Below are 17072 nucleotides of genomic sequence, written 5' to 3' on the forward strand. Positions count from 1 at the left end.
GCTCTTAGTTTGAACAAAAGGGGTTCCCACCCCTGGAATAGTCAACACTAGGCTAGACAGACCCAGGATGAAGGTCATATGTAAAACCACATCCTGTCACAATTCAGTGTAACCAAGAAATACAACCCAGTCAGGACAGGACATGCATATTTGCTGGCTTGATACTCAACAGGGGCAGGGAGAGGGTTTAGCCCCATCCCGGTGGAGTCCCCAAATGCAACCATTCATATTAATATTCATATCCAACGGTGTGTGCATTTTGTTAAATAAATAAAATAAAATAAATGAAAATTGCTTGTTACCCTAGGGAGAAAAGTTAAGAACTGGAGCAGAGAGGGCCAAACCTGCCCTGTGCCCTTGATACTAAGTGGTCTGGCCATCACTGAGGGGAATTTTGTCGGGGACAGAGATGTGTCTCTGTGCGCAGAGCATATAGAGATGTGTTTTAAGCAGTGTTACTGTTCTAGAAAAAGAGGAACCAGAACTCACCATGAATGCCTTCCCTTGTTCTCTTAGAATGGCAATGGCACCCAGCTGAGACGTGCCAGAACTGAGTTCCAGCTGAAAAAAGGCCCTGGTTGTTGTTGTTGTTATTTGGCTTCCCCTCCCCGCAAAACAGAACTCAAAATGGCTCCCTCTTTGGATAGCTTGAATGAGCCTAAAGGCAAATGTGCTGCTCCACCCCCTGCTTTCTTCGGGCCACAACCATCATTGGTAGGCGGCCTCAGAAGGCTGCATGAGAGAATGTGGCCCCTGGACTCTTAAAAGATTGCCCAACCCTTTATTATGGAGTAGGAATTAATGTAGGGGCACCATGGTGAGCAGCAGACTCCTGTCTTCTTTAACATCTAGCTCTGGTCTTAAAATTATATTATATATATATATATATCCCCACCCATCTATCTGGGTTTCCCCAGCCACTCTGGGTGGCTCCCAACAGAATATTAAAAACACGATAAAACATCAAACATTAAAAACTTCCCTCAACAGGGCTGCCTTAAGATGTCTTCTAAAAGTCATCCCCGACATCTGATGGGAGGGCGTTACACAGGGCGAGCAGAACTACTGAGAAGGCCCTCTGCCTGGGCCTTGAATTAAGCAGGTCTCTTACATAAGTCTCTCTCTTTCCCATATCATTTTTATTTAAAAATATTTCAAAGCATTTATCATCATACACATATTTTTGATGTACAAAGTTTCTTCTGGGCTTCCCACTCCTCCTTTTCTGATGTTTGCTTTTTGCTCCTTTTTATTAGTTGTTTTATAACACACATATTTTTATTGTGCAAAACCCATTACTGTTAAATCTTTCAATAATACGCTGCTTATATTTCAGATCCTGCCAGTGACTTCATATATGAGTGATACCCTACATAAGTCTCATTGAAGGGAACGCAAGCTGCGCACAAGCACACAAGTATCTCGTGTTTCTAGGCTCAAAAGACAACGCCCTTCCACCTGCCAAAAATCATTTTATTTCCAGAAAATAGCCAGCCAAACCAACAATCCTATGTGCAGTCACTTGGGAGTGAGCCCATTGAGTTCAAGAGACCATTTCAGTGGAACTCACAAAGAATTAGGCTACGTTACCAACACTGCACTCAGGGCCGTCTTACCCATAGGCGCTAGGGGTGCGGAGCACCCGGGCATGGGCTCTCAGGGGCACCAGGCTGAGAGTCCAGGGCCTGAGAGTTGAGTCTGGGGAAGAGCCCACCCACTGGTCCGAGTGCATTGATGGGCTCTTTTGCTGCAGGTGGCTCTGTGCCGTGAGTTTGGGGGCGACTGAGCCAGCAAGACGCTGAGGCGGCCGGCCGGCTCCGCTCTCCTGTGCACCTGGGAGTGGGCAACCTGAGGGGGGGGGCACTGGGCAGATCTTTGCACCCCAGCGCCTCAAATACTTAAGACAGCCCTGACTGCACTCTGTACAAGTCTGCAGCCATAACTTTGAGCAAATGCTACAGTGTCAGCAATGATAAGGAATAGGGCCAGTGGGGGTGGAAATGAAGTTCATTTTGATAAAAGAGGAGCAGTTGCAAGGTCAGCTGCGGAAAGCAATGCTTCTGCATTAGTGGATGATAGCTACCATTTTGGGAACATTTAAGAACTTGGATAGCACTTCCCCTGCGAACCTCTGCAGTGGCCCAAGTAATGGCAGAAGAGCAACCCTATTCTAGTGTTGGCATTTACTGTAGAGTGGAGTGGGGAGTCTGTGGTTCTCTAGCTGCGGTTGAACTCCAACTCCCATCAGCCCCAGTCAGTGTGTCCAGTGGTCAGGGATGATGGGAGTTGGAGTCCAACCACAGCTGGAGGACCACTACTTGCCCATCCCTCTGGTAGAGCAAGCAGAAGAAATTAACAGAAGAAGGAAGAACTACAAATCTTCAAGTTTCTAGACTCTGACTTGCTTACAAAGGCACCCCACTTAATTAGATGGGTGCAGCAGAAAAGAGGCCAAGGATGGTATTTCCAGTAGTCCTACCAGCTACCAGTAGTCCTGCTACTGCTACCTGCCTTGATCTAGCAAGGCTTTTCCTACAATGCTCCACCCATCTGGCTGGGTTTCCCAACAGAATATAAAAAATGCAATAAAACATCAAACATTAAAAGCTTCCCTAAACAGGGCTGCCTTCAGATGTCTTCTAAAAGTCAGATAGTTATTTATTTCCTTGGCATCTGCTGGGAGGGCGTTCCACAGGGTGGGCGCCACCACCGAGAAGGCCCTCTGCCTGGTTCCCTGTAACCTCACTTCTTGCAGTGAGGGAACTGCCAGAAGGGCCTTGGAGCTGGACCTCCATGTCCAGGCAAGGCAGAACTATGGGGGTGGAGACGCTCCTTCAGGTATACTGGGCTGAGGCCATTTAGGGCTTTAAAGGTCAGCACCAACAATTTGAATTGTGCTCAGAAATGTACTGGGAGCCAATGTAGGTCTTTCAGGACTGGTGTTATATGGTTTCGGCATGCACTCCCCCCCCCACTATTGTTTGGCCATGACGCATTTTGCAGTGGCAACAGAGGTCACTTCTTCTGGCTGGCTAACAGCAGTGAACTGGAATCTCTGTCCCTCTCAACACAGCAATAATTGACACTTCTGCCTGTCACCTCACAACAAACATTGGTTTTTTTCCATCAACAAAGTTCTTCATGCCTTGTCAGTTAGAAATGAGTTTGTATTGACACAGGACATGTCATGTTGAATGCTATATTTACCATCTTGCATGCTCTCTGGGTGATTTGGAAGGTCGGGGCCACATGTAAAAAACGGGGCAGTTTTCTGTTCTGTTACGACCTTCCTCCATAAAAGTCAAATGCCTCCACCAGATTCAAAGGATAAGACAACATCAGAACCTGAGCTCAGGAGTCTTTATACCCCACGAATGACTCTGGGTGAAATATCCTTTATCATCTTTCCTTCTGTCTATCCCTGTTTGCCATATTATGGGAATAGGTCAGTAGGTTAGTGGTAGAGCAGTTGTTCTGCATGCAGACAGTCTCAGCCTCAATCCATGGCATCTCCAGGTAGCATTGGGGACCACTCCAGATGTCCCTTTTTATTGTGCATTCATGACAATTTGTTCCAGTGGTGTAGCATTGGTTGCTGGTGCTTGGGGCAGGCGGGCATGTGCTGGGAGGGAGGTGGAGACATCAGTCCATCCCATCCTGGCCCTCACTGCCAATGCCACCAGAGCGACCCCACCCTCACCTGGGTCGTGCTGAGCCACCTGCCAGCCTGCACATAGGGGAGTCTAGCTGGCCAACGCAGAACTTGGATGGCAGAGAGAAGCACTGGGCTGGGCCACGCAGGGGTGGCCTGCTTCACATCCCCTCAAAAATTGTGTGCCTGGGGCCACGACCCTGATTTCTTCTTATAATGCTATCGGGCCAGTCCAATGCCATCCTGTTTGCGCTTGCAGAAGTTTTGGGCCAATCACACTGGGGAACTTTGCGCAGCAATTTGGGGCAGGCACGGGTTACGGAGAAGAAAAGGAAGTCCTGTTGCATAAGCTGAATCGAATTGGATGCAACTCAGTGTTTAGTATTTTTTACAACCTGTTTTTCCTTTAAAAAAAGAAAACGTATACTGTTTAATTTTCCAGCAGCCATCTTAGAACATGTTATAAACACTTACATAAGGGAAATATAAAATGAGATCCCCCCCTTTACAAAAAATCAAATTAGGATATTTTCCTGGTGTATTTCAGCTGTAGTTTTTAGATGCAATGCACCCAGTCATCTTCCTCGTCTACATTTTTGGGTCTCTAGGGGCCAAAACAGAAGATCCAGGCTGTTGAACTCATTTTCTTGATGGTGTGTTACTGACTAACATTATATACATGTCTTTTCTCATCAAGTAACAATACACAGAAGAAGAAAATGAACAGGAGATGTAAGGGAGAAAAAGATGCTTTACCCCCCTAATCTCTTTATAAAATCAACTATTGTTTACCAGAGAAGCAGAAATGCATGCAGCAGGATAATATGATAGAGTCCTGAGGTGATAGAATGGACTGTACAACTTAAAAAAACACCATGGGAGAACATTTGAAAACTTGATCCTTTAGCTGCAGTTTGAAGTGGTACAGTCCATTCTGTCCTCTCAGGACTCTGCCATCTCATTCTGCTTCAATAAAAAACTTCATTCCGTATCATAATCAAACTGCCTCTTTAAGTTTTCCCTTCAGCCGCAAGAAACAAGCACAGGCAGAACCAATACACAGTGAGAACTTGAATGACTTGATTTTTCAAACCAACACTTGGGCCAGCTTTAAAGCGGCCTGGGAATGAGCATGGCAGCAATTACGATTCTGTGGTGTAATTTATGAATGGGAAACAGCCACCATCCACAGCGGACACATTGAAATATAAATGTGCCTCTGCTGTGCCTCTGTGTTGCAGATGCTCAGAAATATGATTAAAAAAAATAATAATGAAGAGAGAGAAAGAGAATGACGGAAAATAGAAAACATCACATGTTGCCTCAGGGCTACTTCGTTTATTACCTAATTGTCACTATTGTTTGGTTTTGTTTTGCTCATTGAGACGCAGCAGTTCAGTGCTAATGGCATAGTAAATTGCTGGCTGATGAGGTCCCCCAGATTTGTTGTCCCCCCCGTTCAATGTGTATTTTAAAGAAGAAGAAAAAGAAAAGTGAAGGATGTCGATGACAGGATCCATATTCTTGGCCTTCAGAATGCCTTAGCTTTTCACATAATTGGGCCTGACCCACATGTTGGGCAGGTGGGACGTTTGTCCAATATTCTAGTCCTATAAGGGGTGTTGTGGGGCCAGCTGTCAGCGGGCTCCTTCAGACGATCTGTTTAATAATAATTATAATATTTATTTATTGAGGATTTGCTTGCAGAAAGCTTATGTAGCAGAGGTTAGACTATGGCCCGTCCGTATTGTGTATTTGTTCTGATTGGTTTGCTTCCAACAATCATAAAAAAACACAAAAAGAGTCTGCTGGATGAGACCAATGGCCGAATCTTTTCTTATGTTCACAGATAAAATACAGATAAGATCAACAAAAGCCAAAAATTTAAAGAATAATGTGCAATGCAAAATTCCTAAAATGCTCATCCAGCAAGGCAGGAAAAAGGAATCAAAATGTCTTAGCCTGGTGCCTAAAAACTGGCAACAATGGTGCAGGTACATTGACGCATTCCTCAAAACAGGAGACCCCCCCCTACACAAATTGAATGTGTTCTGAGCCTCACACAGCAGCCCCATCAAAACGTCTTACTTCTGCTCAACAATTCTTCCACCTCCTTTTGTCTCCACAAATTTGACAAAACATGATCTTTCCCACTTGGCATTCAGTGGTGATATGTATGATTCTGAGCCATGCACAGTGCAAACGATATCCATTTCAGACACTTGGCATCAAGGACATTAGAGTGGAAATTATTTGTTATTTTAGGAAGAAAGGAAGGGGTGGACCTGGGAGAGATTATCTTGTGACTTGAAGCACAGTCCCGGCTGGGAGATAGTGGAGAGGCATGATCTGGGATAATCACTCATTCATTCACAAAAAGGCAGCTAGAGGTGGAACAAGGACAGAAGCTTACTTGCTTGATCTCCTGCAAACCAACATAGGATATGCATAGAGATTCTAAAGCCAGTGATAAGCTGTTTTGCCAGGGTTCACAGAAGGTCTTTCACACATTCAGTGATCCTTGGCTTTGTAATTAACTTTACATGCATACCTACCACCAAGACAAATGCTGCTTTAACCCCCAGTCTAGCATACCCTCCAACATTTATCTGATGAAAATAGAGATGTCCCATTCTATAATGATAATTTTACTGTTTATACCTCACACATCTTACTGGGTTGCCACAGCCACTCTGGGCAGCTTCCAACATATATAAAAGCATAATAAAGCATTAAACGATGAAAAAACTTCCCTATACAGGATTGCCTTCAGATGGCTGGGGGGGTCAGATAACTCCATACCCTCCAGCATTTCTCCAATGAAAATAGGGACATCCTAAGGAAAAGTGGGACGCGGGTGGTGCTGTGGGTTAAACCACAGAGCCTAGGACTTGCCGATCAGAAGGTTGGCGGTTTGAATCCCCACACAGTGGCGTAGCGTGGGGGGTGCAGGGGGGGCCGGCCGCACCGGGCGCAACATCTGGGGGTTAGGGTTAGGAGGCGCAAATCCACGGGTTAGGGGGCGCAAATCCACGGGTTAGGGGCGCAAATTACTTGCCTTGCCCCGGGTGCTGACAACCCACACTACGCCACTGTCCCCACGACGGGGTGAGTTCCCATTGCTCGGTCCCTGCTCCTGCCAACCTAGCAGTTCGAAAGCACGTCAGAGTGCAAGTAGATAAATAGGTATCGCCATGGGACTTTGGGGGTTCGGGATGGGTTTTTGGAAGATGCCTGTGCATGAATTTGTTTTATGTTTGCATGGCAAGTCCCCTCCCCCCATGTGAAATGAAAACACGGGACACATTATTTATGGTTAATGGGCGTAAAAGGCTACAACTTTATTGATTACAGGAATTGGAAGGTATTGGCCTTAGGCATTGGCTCCTATCGACTACCTGGCATGGAGACCGGGAAGGGTTATTCACCAGCCGTGGGAGTCCTGTTGAAGTACGCCAACTAGGATCCCACGGGTGTCACCGCTTGGGGGTGTGCTGGAGGCCCTCATCTCCCTAGGTTTCGGACAAGGCAACGCCCCCCGGAGTCCTTTACCGGCCTACCCTTTTTCATTGGGGGAAGGTGATGGTGTTTCCTCCCCCTTCATTTGCATAACAATTACCCCTGCCAATGCCTAACCGCCAATACCGAGGAAGTTGTGACGTTTGCTACGAGGTTGGTGAAAAATCCAGATGGCTGGAAGTGCGGCAAGTGGAAAAATTCCTACCAGGCCCCTTGCGGCGACCAACCGGAGTCCATAGCAAGGTCAAAGCTAGCTAAGCCTAAAGGGTGGGTGGGATGGGAAAACCGGGCAGCTGGAACGGGGCAAAGAGGGCGGTCCCCAGGCACGCCTGGCCTTAAATGGGCTAGGCCATGCCTCCCCAGCCCGCCGATTGGCAGGCAGGGTCGCAGGCATGCCCGGGGATTCCCTCGTTCTCGCGGGGGCTAAAAGCCAGTCCCTGCGGGTGTGGGAGGGGGTGGGCCCGCAACCCCATCTCCTCTCAAGCTCGGAAGTGGCTTTGTAGATCAGTGCATGCTGACCAACGCACAGTCTCCTCAGTAAGGCTCTGTTCCAATGGCATGAGTAGTCACGATGGCCAGTAGATTCTTATCTGCTGCAGCCTTCATCCACACTCGCAGCTGTTGTAACACACCGCTAGTTATCACCTGCCTGTTCTGCTGTTGAGGACTTCTTGGATCATTCTTTGTCTACCTCCTTCCCTTTGACCTTACCGCCTTGGGTGACCCTGCTGGGAGCACGAGATTCCCGACGGCTTCGCTCACAAGGGTCATAGGAATGTGCAAGCCCACTCACCACGACAAGGTGACGATCCAGCCAGCGAGGCACTCCTGCACCTCCATTCATTCAGGACACAGCACCTTCCTCAGTGTGTCTGTGCCAGTTACGCTGCTGTGAGCACTCCAGAGCTGTGAGACAGGCAATCAGAACAGCTCGCTCGCTGTGCCCGGGAACGGCACGTAGACCAGCTGCCACCCAACAACTGCTGAGCGACATCAACCATCAGGATCGAGGCACAAGGACAGGTTCTCAAGCTGCCAAATATGAGGCTAGAAATGAGCCCCTGTCACTAGAACGGTCATCAGCATTTTCTTGAAACTCGAAAGAGGTTTCTTTTCTCTTTTTTAACTTGTTGTCATTTCAGGTGTGAGATAAACCTCTTGCTGTCCATTCGTTTGGAAGAAAATGTCATCATGCAAATCAGGCCAGCAGAGGCTGTGTGTCAGGAGTGCATGCAGGAGCCAGGCCCTGTGACCAGTAGGGCTTCGCAGGACTGGGGCCTTCCTAAGTTTGTTCTGGACAGGCAAGGCGCGGGCGCACAGGTGAGGCCGATTGGTAACTCACAGCACCTGGTGGCAAGAGCCGGGAAGGGATATAAGGTCAGCATTTCCCTTTGGCTCTTTGCCACAGCAACAATTTACCTGCCTTGCTGCGTTTGGCTTCTTGCTTCCTGATCTCCGGACCTTGGCTTCCTGACTCCCTGCTTCTTGATCCTTGGACCCTAAACTTCGTGACTCCTTGCTTCCTGCCCCTTGGACCCCTGGCTTCTGGACTCTCGTTCCTGCTCCCACCCCACCATCTTGCCCCCGGTCCTGACGTCCTCAGCCGGAACTTTGATCACCTGTAGACCGGACCGTGACACTGTGAAGCACTGACCCCAAAGTGAAGATCCAGACACATAGTGTAGCCTGACAGATGCCTGAGACTTCTTAGGAAACCCTTATTCCCCACCGAGAGCTACAATTCCCAGAGTGGTTTAACAAGTCAATCCCTCTTCACAGGGATTGAGGGGAATAAAGGTAAAGGACCCCTGACCATTAGGTCCAGTCATGACTGACTCTGGGGTTGCGGCGCTCATCTCGCTTTATTGGCCGAGGGAGCCGGCATACAGCTTCCAGGTCATGTGGCCAGCAGGACTAAGCCACTTCTGGCGAACCAGAGCGGTGCACAGAAACGCCGTTTACCTTCCCGCCGGAGCGGTACCTATTTATCTACTTGCACTTTGACGTGCTTTCGAACTGCTAGGTGGGCAGGAGCTGGGACCGAACAATGGGAGCTCACCCCATTGTGGGGATTCGAACCACCGACTTTCTGATGGGCAAGTCCTAGGCTCTGTGGTTTAACCCACAGCGCCACCCACTTCTGGGCCTCCTAACAACTCCCGACACCCTTAACAAACTGCAGCTCCCATAATTCTTTGAGGGAAACATTGGTTGTTTAAAATGCTATGACAGTGCATTAAATGTATGCTGTAGTGGTGGCCTGGGACGACTCATCCACTGCTGATGACTAAGGATTATATTATTTCGGCAGCAAGGATCTTACAGGTGAGAAACAGCACCTTCATCCGGGTTTCGAGGTTCAGTATAAGGCATGATTCTTTACTCCTGCAAATAAGCATTTTACCCCATTGCTCGCTAACGTGTGCTTTCTCTGCCTACCACCACCTGCCGGCTTCGATTAATACTTTGTTTAAAACCGCAAGAGGTTATATTATTTCTAGAAGAAATGCAGAAACCAGAGAGCTTCCAAAATGAACCCGCAAACAAAAGAGAACATCTCTCATGATGCCAATTCATGTGAATGGGAGCTATATCTTAGGAGAGATCTCTGCAGGCTGTTTTGCAATTCATACCCCTGGAAAAAAGAACATTTTAAACAACAATTGGCTGGAACACATTGGGCTGCTTTGAAAATTAAACCCATATATATATTCAGCACCTTGAGACATGTTCTCTTTCATTTCAGAGTTCATTTCAGATGCTCTCCAGTTTTTGCATTTCTTGTTTGTTCCGGCAGCAACCTTGAGAGTAATCTCCGCCTCCACGGAGATGCATGTCTTAAGTGCGTCTTCTTATTGCAAAGAGATCCTTCCATTAAACTATTGCTTTCCCCCCAGGCCCAGCCGTACACTGAAGTTGGATTTCACAAGAAACCCTTCATAAGCAGCTCTTTCCTCAAATGACTGTAGAGCACCCTTGAAAATATCACAGTCAGGGTTTCATCCCAGTTTATCTTTCCTTGGCACTGCCAAGGCTCCTTTAAATGGCTTTTTCTGTAAGCTTGCAGCTTTAAGGACCTCAAAAGTGCTGACCAGCTTCCTGTGGCTTATCTAGACCTAAGTTCTCATATAAAAGCAGGTGGGGAAGGAAACCTGCTCCTTGACTGATTGCAGTTAGGAAGGGGGGTGTCTAATAACTGGATGCTTCTCTATATTATCTATGTTGAAAACTGGGATGAGAGTGGGGACAAGACTAGGACAGAATCCTTCTTCCTGCTGTATATGTGTAGAATTTTGTTGTGTGGAGGAGAATTCAATCATGGGAGCAGGGTGGCTCTTTAAGGAGGCGAGGTGAAGCCATTTGCCTCTGGCAGCAGATCTGACCCCTTTTTGCCCCTGCCAGTGCACCACTGGCAGCCTCACTGGGGCAGTGATGTCCTTGTTGCTGCCTTGCCTTTGCGCCCCTGCTGCTGCTGCATTATGGCAGCAGCACACACACAGCTGCAGGCGCGTGTGTGCAGATGTGCTGCTGTGGGTCGCAACCCGAGCGTCCACTGTACTAAGCTTGGATCCTAGAACAATAGGCAAGTAGGATCCTAGAATGCAACAACTGATTGGCTTGCAGAAAAAGACCAATCAGGCTCCAGGAGGAAGTTCATCAGCATATTAGGCTGGTAGGATTGTAGAATGCAACAACTGATTGGCCTGCAGGAAAGGACCAATCAGGCTCCAGGAGGGAAGCAGAATCAGCCAATCAGGCGGGACTCATTGTGTAAATAATGTATATAAAAGCCTGAGGTTTGGGGGGCAATTCAATCACTGTTTTACTAGCTGCAATAAAGAGCATGAAATCACTACAGGACTCCGAGTATATTTCACTAAGTAAAAGTTATTTGTCATTTAAACTTTAAAACCTTGTGTAGTTTTTATAGGAGGGGAAAGGGAACTAATTAAAAGGGTCCAACGACCTGGGCTCTCTTCCGCACAACTCTGTAAATTCTAATTCCCCCACTGTCAATGGGCATTTGCCATGATGACTATTCTTTCTCTCTCCACTGTCTCTGAATACTACCAGTTGCTGGAATTGAATATAGGGCGAGTGCTGCTGTGCTCTGTTCCTGTTTTCAGGCATCCCAAAGGCACGTGGTTGGCCATTATGACTAGACAGCAATTCTCACTTTCTTATAAGGCTCACTCTGGTTTCTCCACATGACTACAAACCAGCTTTGGCCAACCTGGTGCTCTCCAAATCTGGAAGGCACCAGGATGCCAAGGGCATCCACAAGCCATCCCATTGTGTTCAGGTGCAGCCAATGCGTGAAATCGAAAACACTCTTTATTCTGTTGCAGGTTAACACTGAACCCCAGGATTGATTTTGGAAACTAGGAAAAACGCAAGCCAGCGGCATCAGGAGTGGAAAAGTGCCTTTCTAAACAATGGCCCTGAATGATATCATTTCATAATGACGCCAACAAAATCAAGACGGAACATTTTGCTAAATAGATGCTATTTTTATTCTGTTCGGCTCCCCAGCCCAACAACCCATCAGTGCTAGTATTTTATTGCTTCTCCATTTAGATGTCTCTGCCAGATGTTTATATTTTAGTCTGAGGCACTTTGTGAGCACCAGAGATACAAGGCAATGAACAACAATAATCAACACTCTTGCCCCATGGTCTCGTAGGGCTTTGCTATTCTCTTCTTTCTTCCCCCCTCCGTTTCCCAGCTAGACGTTCTTGCAATCATTTGTACTGTGCTATTAGATGCGGTCTGGCATCGACATATTCTAGCTATTGGGAAATGTTACTTTCTGGAGCTTTTTAAGAGATCAGAGTGCTTTTGCATCCAGCCTCTTTGCTGCTGCAACATCCTGTGTTCACAGCAGGTCTGTTTTTTGGGTCAAACACACTTCCCAATGGCAAATCTATATTTCTTTTCTTTTCTTTTGACACAGAAGAGGCCAATTTTTAAACCAAAAGTCCGGAAGTTTGAGAAGTCTGGAGCAAAACAAATGAGGCTCACTTCTGTAGTTTCTAAAGTCCAGTTTTTCACGGAACCTGCATTGGTATTAGGCATCTGAGACAATTATTTCACCATCTCACAAGCTTTGAGTTGTAGGTCTGTCCTTCTTTACAGACAGCCATGTAACCTAAAGGAACAACAGTCCACCCACTGGGACACGGACATAAGAAGCAGACTCTGCAAGACACTCAGATGCCAACTCAGCCTCTTCTCAAACATACTCAGATAACACTATTACTAGCCCAAATCACTTCAGACTTAGCATCAAAAGTTTATTCATTCATCTGCTCGTCTTCCAATGTAATATGTTATCAGGTCTAGCATGGGTGGGTACCCATGGGTGGCGTAGCATGGGTTTTCAGTGCCCGGGGCCAACATTCTGCCATCATTCTTCATGGCAACATTCTGTTGGGACACGGGCTCACACCTTCTTCCCCAACCCCGGAAAGCATTTTCCCAGCATAGGGAAGAAGACACAATGCTCTGACAGGGTCCAAGAGCCCTCCCACCACTCCCCCCCCCGCAAAAGGTGGCAGCACTACATACTGTTCCGTAATGCCAAAAAAAGCACTGTCGAGTACCTGCTTAACAAGCAGAAGGTTTCAATCCCCAGAATCTTCAGGAAGAAGAAGAAGAAGAAGAAGAAGAAGAAGAAGAAGAAGAAGAAGAAGAAGAAGAAGAAGAAGAAGAGTAGTAGTTGTAGTAGTAGTAGTAGTAGTTTGGATTTGTTATCTCGCTTTATCACTACCCGAAGGAGTCTCAAAGCGGCTAACATTCTCCTTTCCCTTCCTCCCCCACAACAAACACTCTGTGAGGTGAGTGAGGCTGAGAGACTTCAAAGAAGTGTGACTAGCCCAAGGTCACCCAGCAGCTGCATGTGGAGGAGCAGAGATGCGAACCCGGTTCCCCAGATTACGAGTCTACCGCTCTTAACCACTACACCACACTGGCTCACCACACTGGTAGGGTTGGAAGACACCCTGGTCTTCACCATGGGCAGCCACTGCCAGTCAATGCAGATAATTCTGGCTTAGATGGATTCAGTGCTCTAACTCAGAGCAGGACAGCCTCCTATGTCCCTCTGACACCAGAGACCTGCTACTGAGCAAACCATGAATCTAGCAGAGCTAGATGGAAAGGAGGGGAAATTTCTGCATGTGAAATGCACAGGCCAAATGTAAGTAAACCAAACTTACCAAACGTGGTCCCCCCCCCCCTTGTGCTGGGGGAAGAGGGAAATTTTGGAAGGAACTTAGAAGGGCATATTTTAAAGGTCTAACAGCCTATGTTCCCGGAGCGGATGGGACAATGTTGCATGGAGGATGCTTAAAATCCATAGGAGCATGATGTGATGCATTGCAGCACTTGGATTGGGTAGGAAGGGAAGTGGTGTGCTGTGGTTTGGGTTAGGAGCGCAGGTTAGAGGAACTTGGGTTCGGGCAAGGGGAAGAGGTAGGGATGGGTGGAGAAGGAGGCAGGGGGCAGGTTGACATTAGTTCTGTTACATGTTGGCAGGAGAAGGCAAGTGAAGTTAGGAAGGTGGGAACTGAATGTGGTAGGAGAGGCTGGGTGAGACTGGATAGGGCAGATCTGGGCTGCAATTCACATACCCCAGCAACATCACTGCTGAAATCTGGCAGCTTATATTGATGAATATTGGCTGAAGCATTATTCACTCAATGGTATGTCACGGCATTTGCATATCTTTGGACGCCAGCACGGCTATTATGCAAAGTGGGATGGGATTGGAGAGAAGATATTGTTGCTGTGACTTAAACAGCCAAAATGTTATGAGAGTTTATGCAGCTACAGGGTATGCTGAGGTGTGAATTGAATTCTGCTGCATGCTGTAAGCTGTGACTAGCCTTATCGTTAATGCAAAATAATAATAATAATAATAAAGGGACAATTTATTTGCTTTACTAGGCACATTTCCTTACATCAGGGAGTTCGTGAAATCTCCCCACACAGGATAACAGGGAGAGAAATGGAAAGGAGCTAGAAACTCCTCTTTAAGTCCCGAGGGAACAAAACTTATCCACAGATGCTCCTGATGGGTCCATGGGGCTTCTTCTACCCTTGGCTTTCCAAGCACAGTTTTGCTGTTTTGGTATTAATATAATATGGCACATATTGGAAATTTGCAATTGAAAATTAATAAAAACTATTTAACAAAAAACTTGTCTATGCAAATGTATATGCACAGGTGCAAAATAGGAAATAATTCAATTAGTGATACAATATATATCACTGCAACCAGGAAGACTGTGACCAGGTGAGCTGTGAGCCTGCTGTCCCATTGCTAACAGGTGACGGGCAACTTCAACGTCACTCCTGCTCTTCCTTCATTGAGTTTCTATCTCTTCAGGCCAGACTTGGATTGGACAGCCCTTCAAATAGATGTCTCTATTTAAACAGACAGCTGGATCGAGGCGGGTCGGGATTGCTGATTCTTTTAGATTTGTCAGCCGACCACGAACTTTTGGACCACTGCCTTGCCGACGTGGGGATTCAGGGCAAAGTCTTACAATGGCTGTGCTCTTTCCTTTCAGGTCGGGGACAGAGGGTGGCGCTAGGGGAGGAGTTGTTGTCGTGATGCTTGGAAGGTGTGGCTGGATGGCTGTGTGGGAGCTGGATGAAGTTAAATCCTTCAAAGTCAGAGGTCCTATGGCTGGATTGGAACGACATGCGGTTGGGGGGCCAACTCCCATCTCTTAGTGCCAGCGCCTTCCGCCAGGAATTTGGGGGTAACCTTTGAGGCCTCCGTCTTTATGGAGATGCAGGTTGCAGCTACAGCAAAGGTGGCATTTTCCCACCTTTGCTGTGCTAAGCAGCTGGTGTCTTACCTTTCTTGATCTGATCTAGCCACAGTGATCCATGTGATGGTCACCTCCAGGCTCGATTATTGTAACTCACTCTATGTGGGGCTGCCCTTGAAGCTGATCTGGAAACTCCAGCGGGTGCAGAATGCTGTGGCAAGACTCCTTATGGGGTCCTTGCCACGGGACCACATTCATCCAGTGCTATACCAGCTGCACTGGCTCCCGGTGGAGTACAGGGTCAGGTTTAAGGTGCTGGTTTTGACCTTTAAAGCCCTATATGGCCTAGGACCCTTGTACTTAGGGGACAGCCTCTGCTGATATGCCCTGCAGAGGACCTTACGGTCCGCAAATAATAATATCTTGGAGGTCCTGGGCCTCAAGCAGTGGCGGAGCTTCATGCTCTGGCACCGGGGGTGGAGAGCAGGCGGGGGCGGGACTGGTGCATGTCCTGGGGTCGGGGCGGGGGGAGCCGCGATGGCACCCTGCGAATCGCACTGCCGGGGGCGGTGCGTTCTTCCCGCACTCCTCTTCCTCCACCAGTGGCCTCTAGGAGGTTAAACTGGCCTCAACCAGGGCCAAGGCCTTTTCGGCTTTGGCCCCAGCCTGGTGGAACACTCTATCACAGGAGACCAGGGCCCTGTGGGACTTGACATCTTTCTGCCCAGTTTGACCCTGTAAGTTACCTCTTTGGCTCTTTTATTGGCTCATGTGGGACCAACATGGAAAGCTGGTCCTGATGAATATTTGAGGTTCCTTGCCCCTATGGTTGTAATTCGTGGGCAATCATTTAATTTTATCCTGATTCTAATTTTTAAGCTGCATTTTAATCAATTGTTTGATTGTGTTTCAATGTATTTGATATTTCATGTTAGCCGCCCTGAGCCCGGTCTTGGCCAGGGAGGGCAGGATATAAATAAAAATTTACTTACTTACTTCTGTAAAGTAGGAATTAGAGCCAACCCTACCCTAGATGCATTTTCAAGGGGAAAATACGTGGCGTATGCTCCATAGAGCTCTTTCACTACAACACGTGTTCCATAACAGAGCACTTCTACTAAACAAAGACTCTAAAATGAAACTCTGCTGAGGGCTAGTTTGTGTGTATTATTAAAAGAGATCTTTTTCCAAATGCCTTTTGAAAGCACTGCCATGATTCCTAGGCCTGCTGACACCCTGGCGGTGTTTTTAACAAGTGCACTGGCATCCAAGAGAGGAGGACAAGACCATAGCGGGACTGAGAGTTTATCCAACAAGTCAGTAATGGGCAGAATAGATGTGTCTCTCTTAATGGGAGTTTTATGGGCCTTCCAGGGCTCCCGTAGGAGGAATACATATAGCAAAACGTGTGTTATTTATCTCCGTGGCAAAAGGGCATGTTTGTCCCACTGAGGCACTAGCAATATTTTATAGCACTTCTGGAGAGGGGAACAAAAGGCAATAGTTATCATATTATATGGATTCCCAATGGATTAAAATAGCAAATAATGACATGGCGTGTACATATAGTTATATATTGGTGTTCAATGCATGTTGGCTCAAAATGTGCTTGGAAAGGCAAAAATGTTAGCACAGAAACTCAGTAATTGCCCTGATGGCTAAAGTTTGACTCTGCCTTAATCAACGTGGGTCCAATTTATCCCTTGCAGCAAAGGCGGATGTGTGTTTTACCTCCAATTTAAGGCATATTTGCAGGGCCTAAGTGGTGAGGCCTGTCTCCAAATGGAGAGGAACTGGAGGCAGTAAGTCATGCTAATGGATTCTGGCATCCTCCAACCAGGTCAGTCATTAAGAAGGAAAGCTTCCCAAGATGCTCCTTAATTGTGTGGCTTCCTCCTATTGGCTGTGACACATGGCTGGACCAAGTAATGAAACTGGAAACTCAGCTCAGTAAGCAAATGTTGGATGAAGCTGGATGGCAGCAGCATTATGTGTGGACAGGAGTCGTGGCAGGCCATGCTGATGCAAACAGTTAATATACTTCAATATACAGTGGTACCTCGGGTTACATACGCTTCAGGTTACAGACTCTGCTAACCTAGAAATAGTACCTTGGGTTA

General features: G+C 47.2%; 1 protein-coding gene across 6 annotated transcripts in view; it reads right to left on the reverse strand.

Annotated features, from left to right (window-relative positions):
- The window catches only part of KCNMB2 (potassium calcium-activated channel subfamily M regulatory beta subunit 2), a 311462-nt gene that overhangs the window by 34122 nt on the left and 260268 nt on the right, over positions 1-17072 (reverse strand). The window lies entirely within an intron of this gene.

This window comes from Podarcis filfolensis, assembly GCF_964270895.1.
Source record: "Podarcis filfolensis genome assembly, chromosome: 5".
Lineage (NCBI taxonomy): Eukaryota > Metazoa > Chordata > Lepidosauria > Squamata > Lacertidae > Podarcis > Podarcis filfolensis.